General features: G+C 59.7%; 1 protein-coding gene across 1 annotated transcript in view; it reads right to left on the minus strand.

The window, feature by feature from the left end:
* Nucleotides 1–13,774, minus strand: part of NOL4L (nucleolar protein 4 like) — a 59,710-nt gene that overhangs the window by 44,964 nt on the left and 972 nt on the right. The gene's annotated exons all lie outside the window — the stretch shown is intronic.

A 13,774-nucleotide genomic window follows, 5' to 3' on the forward strand; every position in this document is an offset into this window, starting at 1 on the left:
CTCCCGCCCCGCGCCCGGGGCGCAGCGGCCGCCCGCGCCGAGCCCAGCGTGGCCGGTGAGGAGCGACGGGAGGCGACAGCCATTTCAGGCAGCGGTGTCCCGGGCGAGGCCCTGCCCCGGCACCTTTGTTCCCGGCCCTGCCCTGCGCTCCCTCCCGCCGCCGAGGGCACGCCCGGCCCCGGCCCCCGGGGCCCCGCCGCGGGCTGCCCCTTCCCGCCCTCCCCGCTCCCTGCCCCGCAGCCGCCCCGCAGCTGCCCGGGGGGGGGCGCGGCCCGGCTCGGCGGGAGGGGCCGCGGGGGTCCCGGGGCCGGGCTTGTCGGGGACATCTGCCGCGGCGGCGGGAGGGGAGGGCGGGCGCCCCCCGCCCGGGCCGGGCTGGGGCCGGGCTGAGGCCCGCCGGCAGGTAGCGGGGTAACCATGGCAACCGGCGGGGCCGCGCGCTGCCGGCGGTAATCCGCTCCCCCGGGCCGGGCCGGGCCCGCCGCCGGCTCCTCCTCACGCCCGCCCCGGTGCCCCCGCAGGGCCCCGCCCGGCACGGACCGGCCGCGGGCAGGGCCCCCGCGGCGGGGCCTCGGGCTGCGGGCAGGCCCCGACAAGCCCGGCCCTGGCTGAGGGCACCTCCGGGCCGCGGGCACCCGCGATCCTGCACCTCGGACCCTGGTGCGGGCAGCCCCGGGGACAGCGCAGGCCCCTGCCGCTCCCCTCACCCCGCATGGCGGCCCTGCCGTGTCCCCATCATGGACCTGCCCTGCCTCGAGCCCGACAGCAGCATCCACACACACACCCCCCCGGTGGCCTCCTCCACCCCGGCTCCCTGCGCTCCCAGGCCCCTGCAGCCGTTCCTCGCTGCCCGCTGTGTGTGTGGAAGCTGCCATCACGGGGCACCGGCAGCCGGACCGCGGCACTGAGCCGCACACGGGCTCTCCGCGGGACAGCAGGGCTCAGGCCGGCAGCTGCCACCCGATCCCCTCCGCGGTGACCTCCACCCCGAGCCCCTGCGAGCCGCCAGCGCCCCGTGCGAAACCAGACTCCGGCCGGGGTCAGCTCCGCAGGGAGGACGGGGATGAGCAGCAGACTCCATGCAAAGCGCTCCCGTCCCTGCGAGCCCTGCCCCGCCTCGGACTGTGCTTTGGGAGAAGATGGAAGGGTTTAAAGTGAGCTGCGAGCCCGGGAGGCAGCGTGGTCCCAGATCCTGTTCAGGAGCATGCAGTTCCTGCCCAATTGAGCCCAGCAGCCTGGAGAGTCCTGGCTCTGCCCTGCACCGGCTGGCCGGGGCAGTCTGCCTCCTCCAGCGGGGCTGGCAGCCCTCCTGGGGCCAGCGAAGCTGCCCGCGCCTCGCTGCTCCACAGGGAAGCATCCCTTTTCAGAGGGTGGTACACTTAGAGGGCCATTGGGCAGGCAGTACTGGAGCAGCAGTGGGATGGGAGGGGAGTGCCGACTGCTTCCCCATCTGCTGTGCTCAACAACAGATAAAACGCTGCCTTGGCCTTCGCGCGAGGGGCTGATACCAGCCGAATTCAGCTTCCTGTGAGTCAAAAGCCGCTTCCTGCAGGCAGAGCCCTGCCTGATAATGGCTGCGCTCTGTTCTCTGGCCGGGGAGCAGACCCTCTGCCCGTGCCTCTTCTCGCGCTTCCCACATGAAAGTGTTCGTCTCTGTATCTCCCAGCTACAGCATCTCCCCTCCTGCCCCAGCAGAGTCTCCCAGCACGTTAAACGCTTACATTCCTGTGGCTGTCTGCAAGGGCCGCGGTCACCCTTATCCCTGGGACACCCGCACAGGAGGTTTGGGGCCGGCTGTATCGAGCTGCCCCTCAAGGTCACCTCCCTTGCAGGCAGGAATGAGGCAGTGGTGCTCGCTGTGCCTGTGTTCCCTGCGGAGCAGGGCATGGCTGCAGGCCCCCAGCCGGGGGTCCCTGGTCCCACACTGCAGTGCCTGCCCCACAGCACGACTGCAGGTTCCGCAGCCCACGCTGCAGCGCTGTCTCAGCCGTCCCTCACCATCACTGCAAGCCCTTGGTGCGTCCCTCTGCTGCATCCACAAAGCTGCTATCACATGCCTGGTTTGAGATTAGCAAACCTGGGTTTGTGTTTTATCTGCTGCTCTTTTCTCTTTAAGGTGCCTTCCCAATTCCCTGCAAGTTGTGGTTTGTTCCAAGGAAATTTTTGTCCTACAAAAGATTATCAGCTGTAGCAGGGAGCGGATGGAGGAGAAAGCAGTTGGCACCTACAGAGGCCAGAAACCGCGACGCACAGCGAGGGAGGAAACCCTTGCCAGAGACATCCCCAACCGGTGCTCCAGAGATGGAACCTCCAGTCCATCCCCCTGGGCAGGCACGGCCTGCCCGGCACCGCAGCACCGCCGGCACCACAACCACCTCTGCCACTGCTCCTGCTCAGCCTTCAGCACCAAAAGAGACTTTTTATTTCAATATGGACTCTTACAACTTTTGATCAAGAAACTGTTCCTGGTACTTCTCATCTCTGGGAAGTCAGCCCTTGATTGGCTTCTATATTTAGACTTCTCCAGGGCTTTAGGAAGTTCACTCCTCATGGTATTTAGGTGTAGGATGAAAGCAGCTTTTGCGGGGGATATGTTAAACCACAGCAGGCTCCCTCTGCTAATGCTGTGAGGAGAAAGAAGAGCTAGATTCCTCGAACTTCCCTCTTCCTCGTGTCCCCCATGCCACGGGCACGGTGTGTGCCTCAGAAACAGGCACTGGGGACAAGCCAGGCTGAGAACAATATCAGCTGCATGGCTCCTAATAAAAAGAACCCATGAGGAGAAAATGGGAAATGCTCTCACTTATGGATTTTGCTCTTTTTTTCTCCTGGAAATATTTTGCTGGGGGTTTTTTCTGATCATTTCTGCTTGAAAAACAGGGGGAAAGAGGGGTTGCTAAAATGTTGATGGTGTTTCTCAGCGCTAAGCAATTATATGTCGTTCTGCACGAACCACCAAGCAAACATGAGGCCCCATCCTGCACTCACAGCTACGGTCCTATTTACTGCAGCAGCACCAGCCCTGGCCCTGCTGATGAGCTGAGCCTCACCCAGCCCAGGATTGCTCCTTTCTCCACGGAAACCCAGGCACAAAGAACAAGTGGTGCTCCCAAAGCCCCGCGCTGGCTCGGGCCGGTGGCGTGCCCGCAGCCCGGCCGCCAGCCCGCGCTGGTGCGTTCACATTGTTCCTCTGCCCAGAAATGTACACAATAGGTTTTTTCCTCCTTGCAAAGCAAACACTTCTGTGTGAGGGGCAGCGGGAGCAGTGGTTTTAGACAGCAAACAAAGCTGAGGTGTATCTGTCAGTGGGGCACCGGCACCTCGCACGAGTGAGCTGCTCTTTCAGCAGCCGTGGCTGAGCTGGCGAGGTGGGTCCAGGCTCTTGCTCTGACCTTGGCTTATTCCTCTCCCGGCTCCCAGGCCTGGGAATGAAAACACGGTGAGCCTGGAAATGGCAGCCCTGCCTCCCGCTGCAGAGAGGGGCTAGGTGTGCTGCAGGTCTGCTCCCCTGGGAATGGCGCTGCCCTCCATCCCAAGCCTGCCTTGGAAAAAGGAGGAGAAGCCCGGCAGGCCCATGGGCTCGCCGGGATGCAGGCTCCGAGGCTTGCGGGGATGCCTGCTGTGCCCAGGAGGCAGAGGACATTTTGCATGGTGCAGGAGAGCTGCCTCGCTGCGAGCCCCGCGCTGCGTGCCCGCAGGGAAGCTGGAGGAGCCTCTGGATCTGGCACACAGCGCTCCCCGATAGATGTGACCCTGCTGCCCGTGGGCCTGGAATGAGCAGGGAGCCAGCACTGCCCTGCCCACAGGCAGGGTTACAGGGCAGGCGAGCAGGCTGCTCCGAGGTAACAGAACACCGGGTGCATGGAGCAGCCTGAGCTGCCGGGTGAGCACCGTGTCTCTTGGGCTCAGTGAGAGATGCTGCTGTGACCTCGTGAGCTGAGCACCCCACTGCTCTGCCCAGAGCACCCACTGCCCTGCTCACAGCACCCCGCTGCCCTTCCCACAGCACCCACTGCCCTGCCCAGAGCACCCACTGCCCTTCCCACAGCACCCACTGCCCTGCTCACAGCACCCACTGCCCTGCCCAGAGCACCCACTGCCCTGCTCACAGCACCCACTGCCCTGCCCAGAGCACCCACTGCCCTTCCCACAGCACCCACTGCCCTGCTCACAGCACCCACTGCCCTGCCCAGAGCACCCACTGCCCTGCTCACAGCACCCACTGTCCTGCTCACAGCACCCACTGCCCTGCCCAGAGCACCCACTGCCCTGCTCACAGCACCCACTGTCCTGCTCACAGCACCCACTGCCCTGCCCAGAGCACCCACTGCCCTGCTCACAGCACCCCACTGACCTGCCCAAGAAGCAGCTCCCTGGGGCCTTGGTTTTCCCACCCACTGACTGGGGGCTGCATCGTGCTGTGACCCATGCGGGGAAGCATCATCGCTCACACAGGGAAGGTATCATGGACATTATTATTTGGGGATTATTATAATGTTGCAGTATTTCCTGCTGTTTTTAAATGGGCACAGTTAAAATGTGAGTTTGGGTGGGTTTTCTTTAATAAACCTGCAAAGAGGGGTAGCAATTTCTTAATGTCATTTGGATCTTGGTTTAGGTGATGGGGGGACATGCTACCAGTGAGGAAAAAAGGGCGGAAATGGTAAACTGCATTTATAATGGGAAGAGTGTTTATATTCCATAGCATCCTGAAAGAAAGCTAAACCTAGAAATCTATAAGATACCGAAAATACATCGCTGTAACACAAACTCAGGATGTGTTTAGAGTTGGCTCTTCCTTGAAGTTATCACCGTGAGCCATCTCCCCAGCGTCGAGGCACTAATCTAATGAGGATCACCACCAAAGCAAAATCCCTCAGGTTGGAGGGGGACGAGGCATGGTAGCGAGTGATGAGGTTACCTGTCACAGCAAGGTGACCCCTCTCTTCCTGGGAACAGACCCAGCAGAACAGGGCAGCCGGGTGACATCATCGTATCTCCAGCGAGGACACGGTGATGTCAAAATGAAACCGAGGAGGAGGAGGAGCAGAACCGCAGGTTCAGCTTCTCGGTGCAAGCAAAACTATGTAAAATAAGTTACAGATGATGCTGTGGTGAACCAAGGTCAGGCCGGGCTGAGGGGCTGAGCCGGGGATGCACAGCATCCTGGTGTCAGCTCCCCAACCCCGGCAACTCCGAGTATGTGGGCCACAGCCGGAGGCTCCCACAGGAACAGCAAGATGTGCCTCTAGGAACATGCTGACGGCTCAGCAGCCATCCGAGGGGGTGAAACGGCTGCATGGCCTCTCCTGCTCTCCCAAAACCCAGCCTCCTTGCCAGGTAAGGCCACTGCAGGGCTCAAGCCGTGCCATGCCACGCCATGCTGTGCTATGCCATGCCATGCCATGCCGTGCTGTGCCATGCCATGCCATGCCGTGCTGTGCCGCAGTGGCTTCAGCTCCCCTCCCGCTTTACACCCTAGCACCACCATGTCACTTGCTGCTGCTCCCCTGGAGCACACACTGGGCTCAGGAACACTGCACTTCAAATGCAGATGGTGCTGAACCGTGCTGGTCATGTTGGACTCCATCACCCCCTTTCCCAGCATGGGAATCCAGCAAAACACAGCAGCTACTCTCGGTGAGAGCATTTATTCTAGGGGGGCACACATGGCTCTGCAAGGGGGTGGGGGGGCCCTACACTTGGAGTCAGGGGGCACAGGGAAGAGACGCTGACAGATATCTGTTAGGTCTCTCCCTGCACTCAAATAAACTCTGTATTGTGGCTTGTTTCCATCGTAACCACACTAGGTGGACCCCAACCCTTCCAAAAGCCAAGCTCTGACATGTAAATAATGCCCGGGAAGGATTCCCCAATAACCTGGGATAACCAAATGGATCTTTTTGAGCTCCTGACTGAGAGCTCTTGATGTGGGGGGAGCAGAAGTCAAGCATGTTCCTTAACGCCCCGTCAAGGTAATCCCTCCTCAGAGACCCCTCTCCCAGGTCTGACACAGCCCAGCGACATCCCATCACATCTGGTCTAACTGCCTCATCACTGCAGGTTGGACACATGGGTTTGTATGGAGCAGCCTCACATCTGGGTCCCCCCTGGTTTCCTGTGAGTCTGCATCTCCGAACAGGGCTGCTGCTGGGAGCAGGAGAAGGGGAGGGCAAAGCTAACGGGGCAGGGAAGCCAGACAATTAATATAACCTGCCCTCTGCGTGAGGAGTAAATTGGCAGCTGACAGGTTATAATCTGTGCAAGCAGGATCTTCACGGGAGAGGTGAAGGCTCCATTGGGGGCCAATTGGATGGTTAATTAGGAGGCCAAAGCAGAGGATTCGTGAAAATGTTTATGAAACAGTGCTTGGCAAGGGAGCCTCTGCGAAACGCTCACCAGAGAGGAGCTGCTTCTGGTTTGGAGGAGGAAACACGAGGGTGAAGCAGCAGAACCGAGCACGGGGAGAGAAAAGAGCGATGCAAATGTCAGTGAGAGGGCCGGGGATTCCCAAGAGCAGTGCAGGAGTGCGGGGAAGGACCCTGTGACATCGAATTTTTCTAGAAACACATGGGCCGTGTCCTCCCTCTTCCTCCTCCCTCCCCGGTCCCCACCCCTGTGACCAAAAGCCAGGGCTGTGCGAGCAGCCTCTGAGGCAGCCGCTGCAGCTCCAATCGCTGTGCAGAGCTGGGCACGGGGAAAGCAATTAAAGCAAAGCTTTGATGAGGGCTCACAGATGCCTGCTTGTGTTAGAAATGCCCGAGCTTCTCAAAGCACCTTGGTGGTGGCTGGAGCCGGCCTGATCCCACATCCCCTCCTCATCCCCTCCTCACCCCTCCTCGGCGTGTTGCTGCTGCAGCGGGAGCGTGACTGATGCTCTCTGTCCCACACACGGCTCCAAGAGCTCAGAGGTAGGAACCAGTTGCTAAGAGACAGGACTGTACTTTCCAGCCCACATCCAGACCTTTGTCACCAGCTCAAGGGCTTTCTGCTGGATCAAAACGCCCGGCGCAGGTGAGCGGAGCGGGCAGGCCTGGTCCCAGCCCCCTGCAGACGCATGGTCCTGGCTCGGGGGGGGCTCGGGCATCCAAACCCAGGACGGGAATGACAAGCCCAAAAGATCCCAAAAGCATCCCCAAGGGACCTTGCAGCTCCTCTGTGCTGGCTGCTTGTTCCAGTGCTGTGACACCCCAAACTAGAGCACTCTGTTGGTACCTGGGCACTGGTGCAGGGTGCTCATGGCACCAAAATCCAGAAGGTTTTGGATGTCTCAACAGCACGGATGAGTGGATGACTCAGGGTTTGCTTTGAGATCCCTCATCAAATGCAGCCAAGAGAGGAGTCCCATACTTTATCCTCCTTTTATGTTTTGGGGGGGTGCCTGATGAGACTGGATTCATTTTTAGCCCAGAGACTCCCCTAACAGAGACATTCCTAGCAGATGGAAAGCCCAAACTCTGAGACACAAAGACTGAAATTCCCTGTCTTCCCCAGGACACCCCTTCCCTGGTCCATTGGAGCCGCTGGCATTGCCTCTGCTTGTGTGTCAGAGAAACACAACCACGCAGCAATGAAACCCTTACACCAAGCCCCTGCTCTTACTGTCGGCTCCCATACACACACACATGGGCTGCAGCTATTCCTCCTCACATAAATTGCTGTTCTTTGGCACCAGCAACACAAGTGGAAGTCAGCAGCATTCCAACGACGACGACGATTTTGGCCAACAGGTACCTGCCCTCACTACAATCAGCTAATTAAACCAGACACCGAAACTCAGTGTGGCTTTGGCTCATCTTGATGCAATTCTTTAGAGGTGGGCACAGCTAATATGAGATTAGGGGAGAGTAATGGCTAATTTGCACTAAAGAAAGAGATATGAATATGCATTCCCCCGTCACAGCAATGCAGAGCACCCGTGTGGGCCGGGTGAGTGGACATCCCAGCGATGCTCCCCTGTGCCTCTGTGGTTTCCCCACCATTGGTTTGTCCATAGCCTGAGTTCACGCACTGCTCAGATCAGGACTAATGTAGCAGCAAAAACAAAACTATAGAAATGATATTAACAGGAGGTTATTGCTGAGAATGGTTGGACAAATTGATTCTTAAGAAAGTTCTCACTGAAGAGCGTGGCCACCTCTCAGCGACCGAATTCCCCTGCCTGCTTGTGGTCATAACCAGCCCCTTGGAGCCCTGGTGGGGTGAGAACTGCCCATGTTCCGCTCTCAGAGTCCACTCTGCTCAGCTCCTCAGGAATTCAGGGCCCCGAGTGCCTGGAGCCCTCCCCTTGTTCAAAGGTGGGATGTAACCTGAAGGATCAGAACAATAGCTCCTCATCAGACCTGGGTTTCTTTCCATTTTAGCTTCATTTAACAAGGCTGCAGAGCTGTGCTTTGTTCACTTTTTAGCTTCTTCAGAGCAATACCCACCAAGCACCACAAATCTGAAAGAATTGCAGGGTGAGGGAGATAACTTGTGGATTAAAGTTTCAGATGGAAGTGTTCAAGGACAGGTTGGACACAGGGGCTTGGAGCAACCGGCTCTAGTGGAAGGTGTCCCTGCCCCTGGCAGGGGGTTGGAACTGGAGGAGCTTTAAGGTCCCTTCCCTTCCAGTCTGGGAGTCTATGAAAGCTATCCAAAAAATGCTGTTCCTCTCGGATCAGCAATGCCATCAATGTTTCTGGAATCACGTAGGATGTGCAGTGTAGATGGTAGAGAGATTATTCTTTTAGAAGCTGTTCAGTCAGACACACGAGGGGAGCGGGACTGGGAGGAGCAGTGGGATGCGGCTCAGGTCTCCTGTGTGCTGGTGACCAAAGCCAGTGCCCAGGCTGAGGCTGTCTGGGGATGGTGGAATCTCCCTCTGGAGCTGTGCTGCATGTGCTGTACCACAACACTAACCACCACAGAGGGGCTGCCTTCTGATCAGGCTTGTATTCTTGGCAGAAAAAAAGCAGGGACTGAATTAGATGCCGGTTTTCCCCCCTCATCCCTAGAAGCGGCTTCAGCAGGCTGTCCCGCAGGGGTGGGAGTGGGCAGGAGCTGGGAATGGGCTCTGCTGCCAGATCTCCTGCTGCCGGCTCGGCGAGGAACTTCATTCTGCCAGTCTGTGTAACTGCAGATTGTCAGAGCTCTTTAAATTCACCTTGCCAAGGTACTGGAGGCTTCTGGTGCTGCCTGGTGAGCTCGAGCCCGATCCCAGGCCTGGAGGACTGGGTGTCACTGCTGTGACTCCTACCACAAGCAGCTTCAGGAGGGAAAACTGCAACTGATGTGCAAGCTGGGAGCTGAATCAGAGAGTGGTTTGGGTTGAAGGGACCTTAAAGCTCATCCAGTTCCATGAGCAGGGACACCTTCCACTAGAGCAGGTTGCTCCCAGCCCCTGTGTCCAACCTGGCCTTGAACACTGCCAGGGATGGGGCAGCCACAGCTTCTCTGGGCACCCTGTGCCAGCGCCTCAGCACCCTCACAGGGAAAAGCTTCTATAGCTGTTCCATAGCAGGTGAAGGCTCAGTATGCTCTAAGGAAGACTTGTGCTATGGAAGTCTTAGACAATTTCTCAGATAATACCCCCAGGCCCATTTGCTGTGTCTGAGGCTCCTCTGAATGGTCTTGATTTATTTTTTGTCTCTCACTTGAAGTCCACACAAAGTCTAAGTGCTTATTCACATAGTGAAAACCGTCTGTTGACTAATGTTCTTGGAGGTTATAGATGTGCAGCTTTTTTGGGGCACTGAATATGGGCATTGAAGGGTACTTGTACCAGGAAAAATGTGCCCTCTATTAGCTGTGGGAGCAGCATCTTTCTGACATGCCTGGCCTCGCAGCTCAAGCGTTGCGCTGCTGTGCTGTGCTGTCCCAGGGCCTGGCAGCACAGCTTCCACAGCACAACGCTCCCTGTCTCTGGAGCTAAACCATATTCAGGGATAGGCTGTATTGTGAGATTTATCCTGCATCCCATGTGATGCTTTCCCTGCTGTCTGTGAAAGGCCTCCATCCATTTTGCTTTATGGTTTCACCCATTCCCACTGTAGGCTCCCCCCACTACGGGACCTTTCCTTGGATGAGCTTCGCCAGGCACGACTGTGCAATCATTTCAAACGTCTGTCTCCGGGGAAGCCAGCACCGGTGACCTGTACTTGTCCAACAGCAGCACCCACACAAGCGTCCGCAGCCTTTTAGCAATGCCTACAAGCCCCCCAGTCCCTTGCATCAGCTCTGCAGGGGACAGGGAAGCAAACCACGACGTGGGCACTGCTGCAGAGCCTGCCCAAGCCCCAGGCCCCCGTGCAGTCCCTGAAGGGCTGGGCTGACGCCAGGCTCCCCGGCCTCATCCCGCAGTCCTCTGCCTGCATCACGCCTGCCAGGACACATCTGTCCTGCGAGGCCGGAGTTGTGACAAGCTCCCACCACGCACGGCCGAGGCCAGCACTGATTTAGGGAGTGTGTGTTACCCTCCCGCAGTGAGTGCCCGAACCGAAGTCAGGGGCTGAGCCCCCCCCACACACCCCACTGCTACAGCTGAAGCCACCTGCATCGCCGGTTGTCACCAAAGCGCTGTGCCACGTCTCCATCTCACTCGACATTTGTATGAGAAAGACTGTCTAAATGATGCTAAATGCTTAGGACAAGAGGGACACGAGATTATAATGAACTGCGTCTTAGCACCTTGTCACGAAGAAATTCTCCCACAGTTCATAGCAAATCCGGGGAGAAGGGAGCGTGCGGCTCATCCAGGGCCAGGGCTGGGCCAGTCACCGGCTAACGAGGGGTTTTACACCTTATCCCTGTGAAGGAAGGGCAGATCTGGGCACTTGGGGCTGTGTCCATTGTCTGTGCTGCAGCAGCACACAAAGATGCCCTCCTCCTCTTCCGTACAGCCTGAACGTGTTTTTTCCCAACTCCCTGACCTAAAGGATGCAGCATCCAGCCCGTACATGAATAGGGCTGTCAGACAAGTGTCCTGCGCAGCAAAACCCCGTGGGTTTATCTGCATAGGGTTTTTTAATTGTATGTGTTAAATGTCCAGCATCTTCGGGACGTTCATCTGGGAAAAGGAAATGTGAGCGCTCCCCGTGCCAGACATCCGTCCGCACTGCTGTTCCTATTCCCAGTGCATTCTTTGAGAAGACCACCATCTGCTCTGACCACCACCTAAGGCAGATGCCCCTTCTCAGTGCACAGTCCCAGCTCTCAAGCCACCCAAATCTGATTAGGCCTGTTCTGATGAGAGGCCTGGAGAAGGGCAAGGGAAAGTTACTCAGGAGAGAAAATAATAACCACATGTTAATCATGTTTTCGCTACAGATACGCAGAAAATACACCCGCCAGCTCAGGATGTGCGAGCCAAAAGCAGCAGCAATGCCGGGTTGCTGGAGAGGGGGATTATTTTGGGGGTTTGGGATTATTATTTCTTTATCCCATAGGAGGAGTGGCCCAGCCCTGTCAGGGGAAGGCAGGATCTTATCCCCACTGCTGCCCTCTATGCGCTCCTTACACCACCTCTCCTCTAGCTCTCACTCCCAGTACCTCGGGTTCCCTGCAGTGACCTGCAGACACTGCAGCACATGGTGAACCCCCCTGCACTCCCTGGGACCCCCCTGCACCCCGGCTGCCTGTGCCTCACCCATCCCTCCAGCCGTGGGACGGTCCCAGCATGGAGCTGCCCTGGCAGGGGAGCTCGGAGAAGGATGAGCAGCCGGAATGGGACGTGTCGGGTTGCTGAGGAGCACAACCAGGAGAAAGCAACCGGAACGCTGCTCCAGAAGTGTTGGGAAAAGCAGCTGAACAGGCACTGAACCAGAACACACGCTTCACCGTCCAGCAAGAGGCTCCTATCAGCTTCACTATTTGACTGCATGCGTGAGAGAAATGAAATACACCCACAAACCCAGCCCAAAGCACCGAGGATGAGGAGAGCCCTGAATTCTGAGGAGCCGAAGGAAATCCCTGTCAAGTTATCTCTATGTTTTAGAGCCCCTTCAGGCAAAACCCAAAATGCAGCAACTGTCTGAAAGGGTCCACGGGACTCCCAGCAGAGCAGGGCGGTGGGGCCGGGATGGTGAGGTCTGGGGGCACCCACAGACCCTATGCTGGAGGATTTGGGGAGCGCAGTGCCTGCTCTTCCCTACCACCAGTGGCTCTGGGAAGTGCTCCCAGCCCTAATGCCTATCCGGTTGGGAATAAGCCATATCGCCCCTTGGAAAATGCAGTTGTCCCCTGAGGGCATGGCTGCTTTTTGTTGGGCTTAGGGAGCGGGGTGTATCTCCTGCCTGTAGCCTGCAGGGACTCTGCCTGGGAAGATGCGGGGCCTGGACACGCTCCTCGCTGAAACTTCATCTGGGCAGAAGCCCTGGGGGACCCGCGGCCTCGCACCGGCCTCGCCGAGCCACCGGCCCCGGGGACCCTCCGGGACAAAGCGGGGGCCGGCGCGCGAGCAGCGGGGCCCGGCTCGGCCTCTCCGGGGTACCATGACTCGGCAGCATTCGGGAGATCTGGGATAGAGGCACCGGCTGGAGGGATGGAGAGGACCCGGGCAGGGCTGTGTGTGGAAGCAGGGGGGTACAGCTCCGAATCCGCCCCGGCTGGGGCTCCTGGGGGGGAGCAGGAGAGGAGGAGGCTGCAAAGAGGTCTTCAAAAAAAAATTGCAAAGAATTTTTTTGGGGCATGGCATGGGGGAGGGGGGCTGCGAGGGGAGAAAGAAAGGAGCCTCTGAGCACCACGAAGGGAAAGGGAGAAATAATGACCCTTCCCCCTCCCCCCAATAATAAGGCAGACCAGATGGGAGGTAAATAGTGCGTTTAGAAGCATTTGCCACAGATGGGCTGCCCTCAATGGAAGCATCCTCCAGCCACATCAATGCTGGAGTCTGTGTGTGCACAGAAAACACTGCACCCTTCAGAGCAGCGGCAGCAGCAGCAGCAGCGGGAGAGGCGGGGAGGGACGGGGGGGAGAGAAAAAAAATCCCTCCCGGAGCCCTGCGGAGCCGCCGGCCCGAGGAGCGGCCCCGGGGGGGCGGCGGGGCCGGGGCAGCACCGGGCGCACCCTGCGCCGGGGGCCGCTAAAGTTGCGCGTTTCCCTCCGCGCCGGGGAGCGGAGCGCGCTCGGGACGGGAACAATAGGGCGGCGGGGCAGCCCCGGGCGGCGGCGGGGCGGGGGGGCGGCGGGCAGCGGGGAGGGAGGCGGCCGGTGCGCCCGGCGGGGCGCCGAACAATGAGGCTCCGGCGGGGGAGTTTCCCGGGACGGCGGCCCGAGGAGGGGAGGGGGGAGGCGGGAGGGAGCTGCCCTAATCCGGGCTCTGCCGCTGCCCGCACCCCCCGGGGCACCGGCTGCAGCGGCCGCGCTGGGGCGGGCAGCGCCGCGGGACGCCGGGGCCGGGCGAGCCGCAGCGGGCCGGGTCCCTCCGCTCCCTCCGCTCGGCGCGGCGCGGCGGCCGGGCGGGCAGGGCGCGGCGGCGGCAGCGGCGGGGGGGGGGCACCGGCGCCCCCTCCCCGCCGCTCCCTGCCCTTGACTGCAGACCTGTCCCCGGCCGTGGGGCGGATGGGAAATGCCGGGCGAACGTGATCGGACGGGGCGGGGGGGGGCGGCGGGGCCCGCACCGGGCGGCAGCGAGGCCCCCCCGCGGGGGCAGGTGCACGGCGGCGAGCGCGGGGCACCGCCGCCCCCCCACACCCCCCGCCGGCAGCGCCCGGGGACGGCGGCCGCACCGGATGGGACGGGGACGGGCACGGGGAGGGGAGCTGGGGGGGGCGGCGGAAGGTGCGAGGCTCCGGGC

The sequence above is a fragment of the Strigops habroptila genome, chromosome 13, assembly GCF_004027225.2.
Source record: "Strigops habroptila isolate Jane chromosome 13, bStrHab1.2.pri, whole genome shotgun sequence".
Taxonomy (NCBI): domain Eukaryota; kingdom Metazoa; phylum Chordata; class Aves; order Psittaciformes; family Psittacidae; genus Strigops; species Strigops habroptila.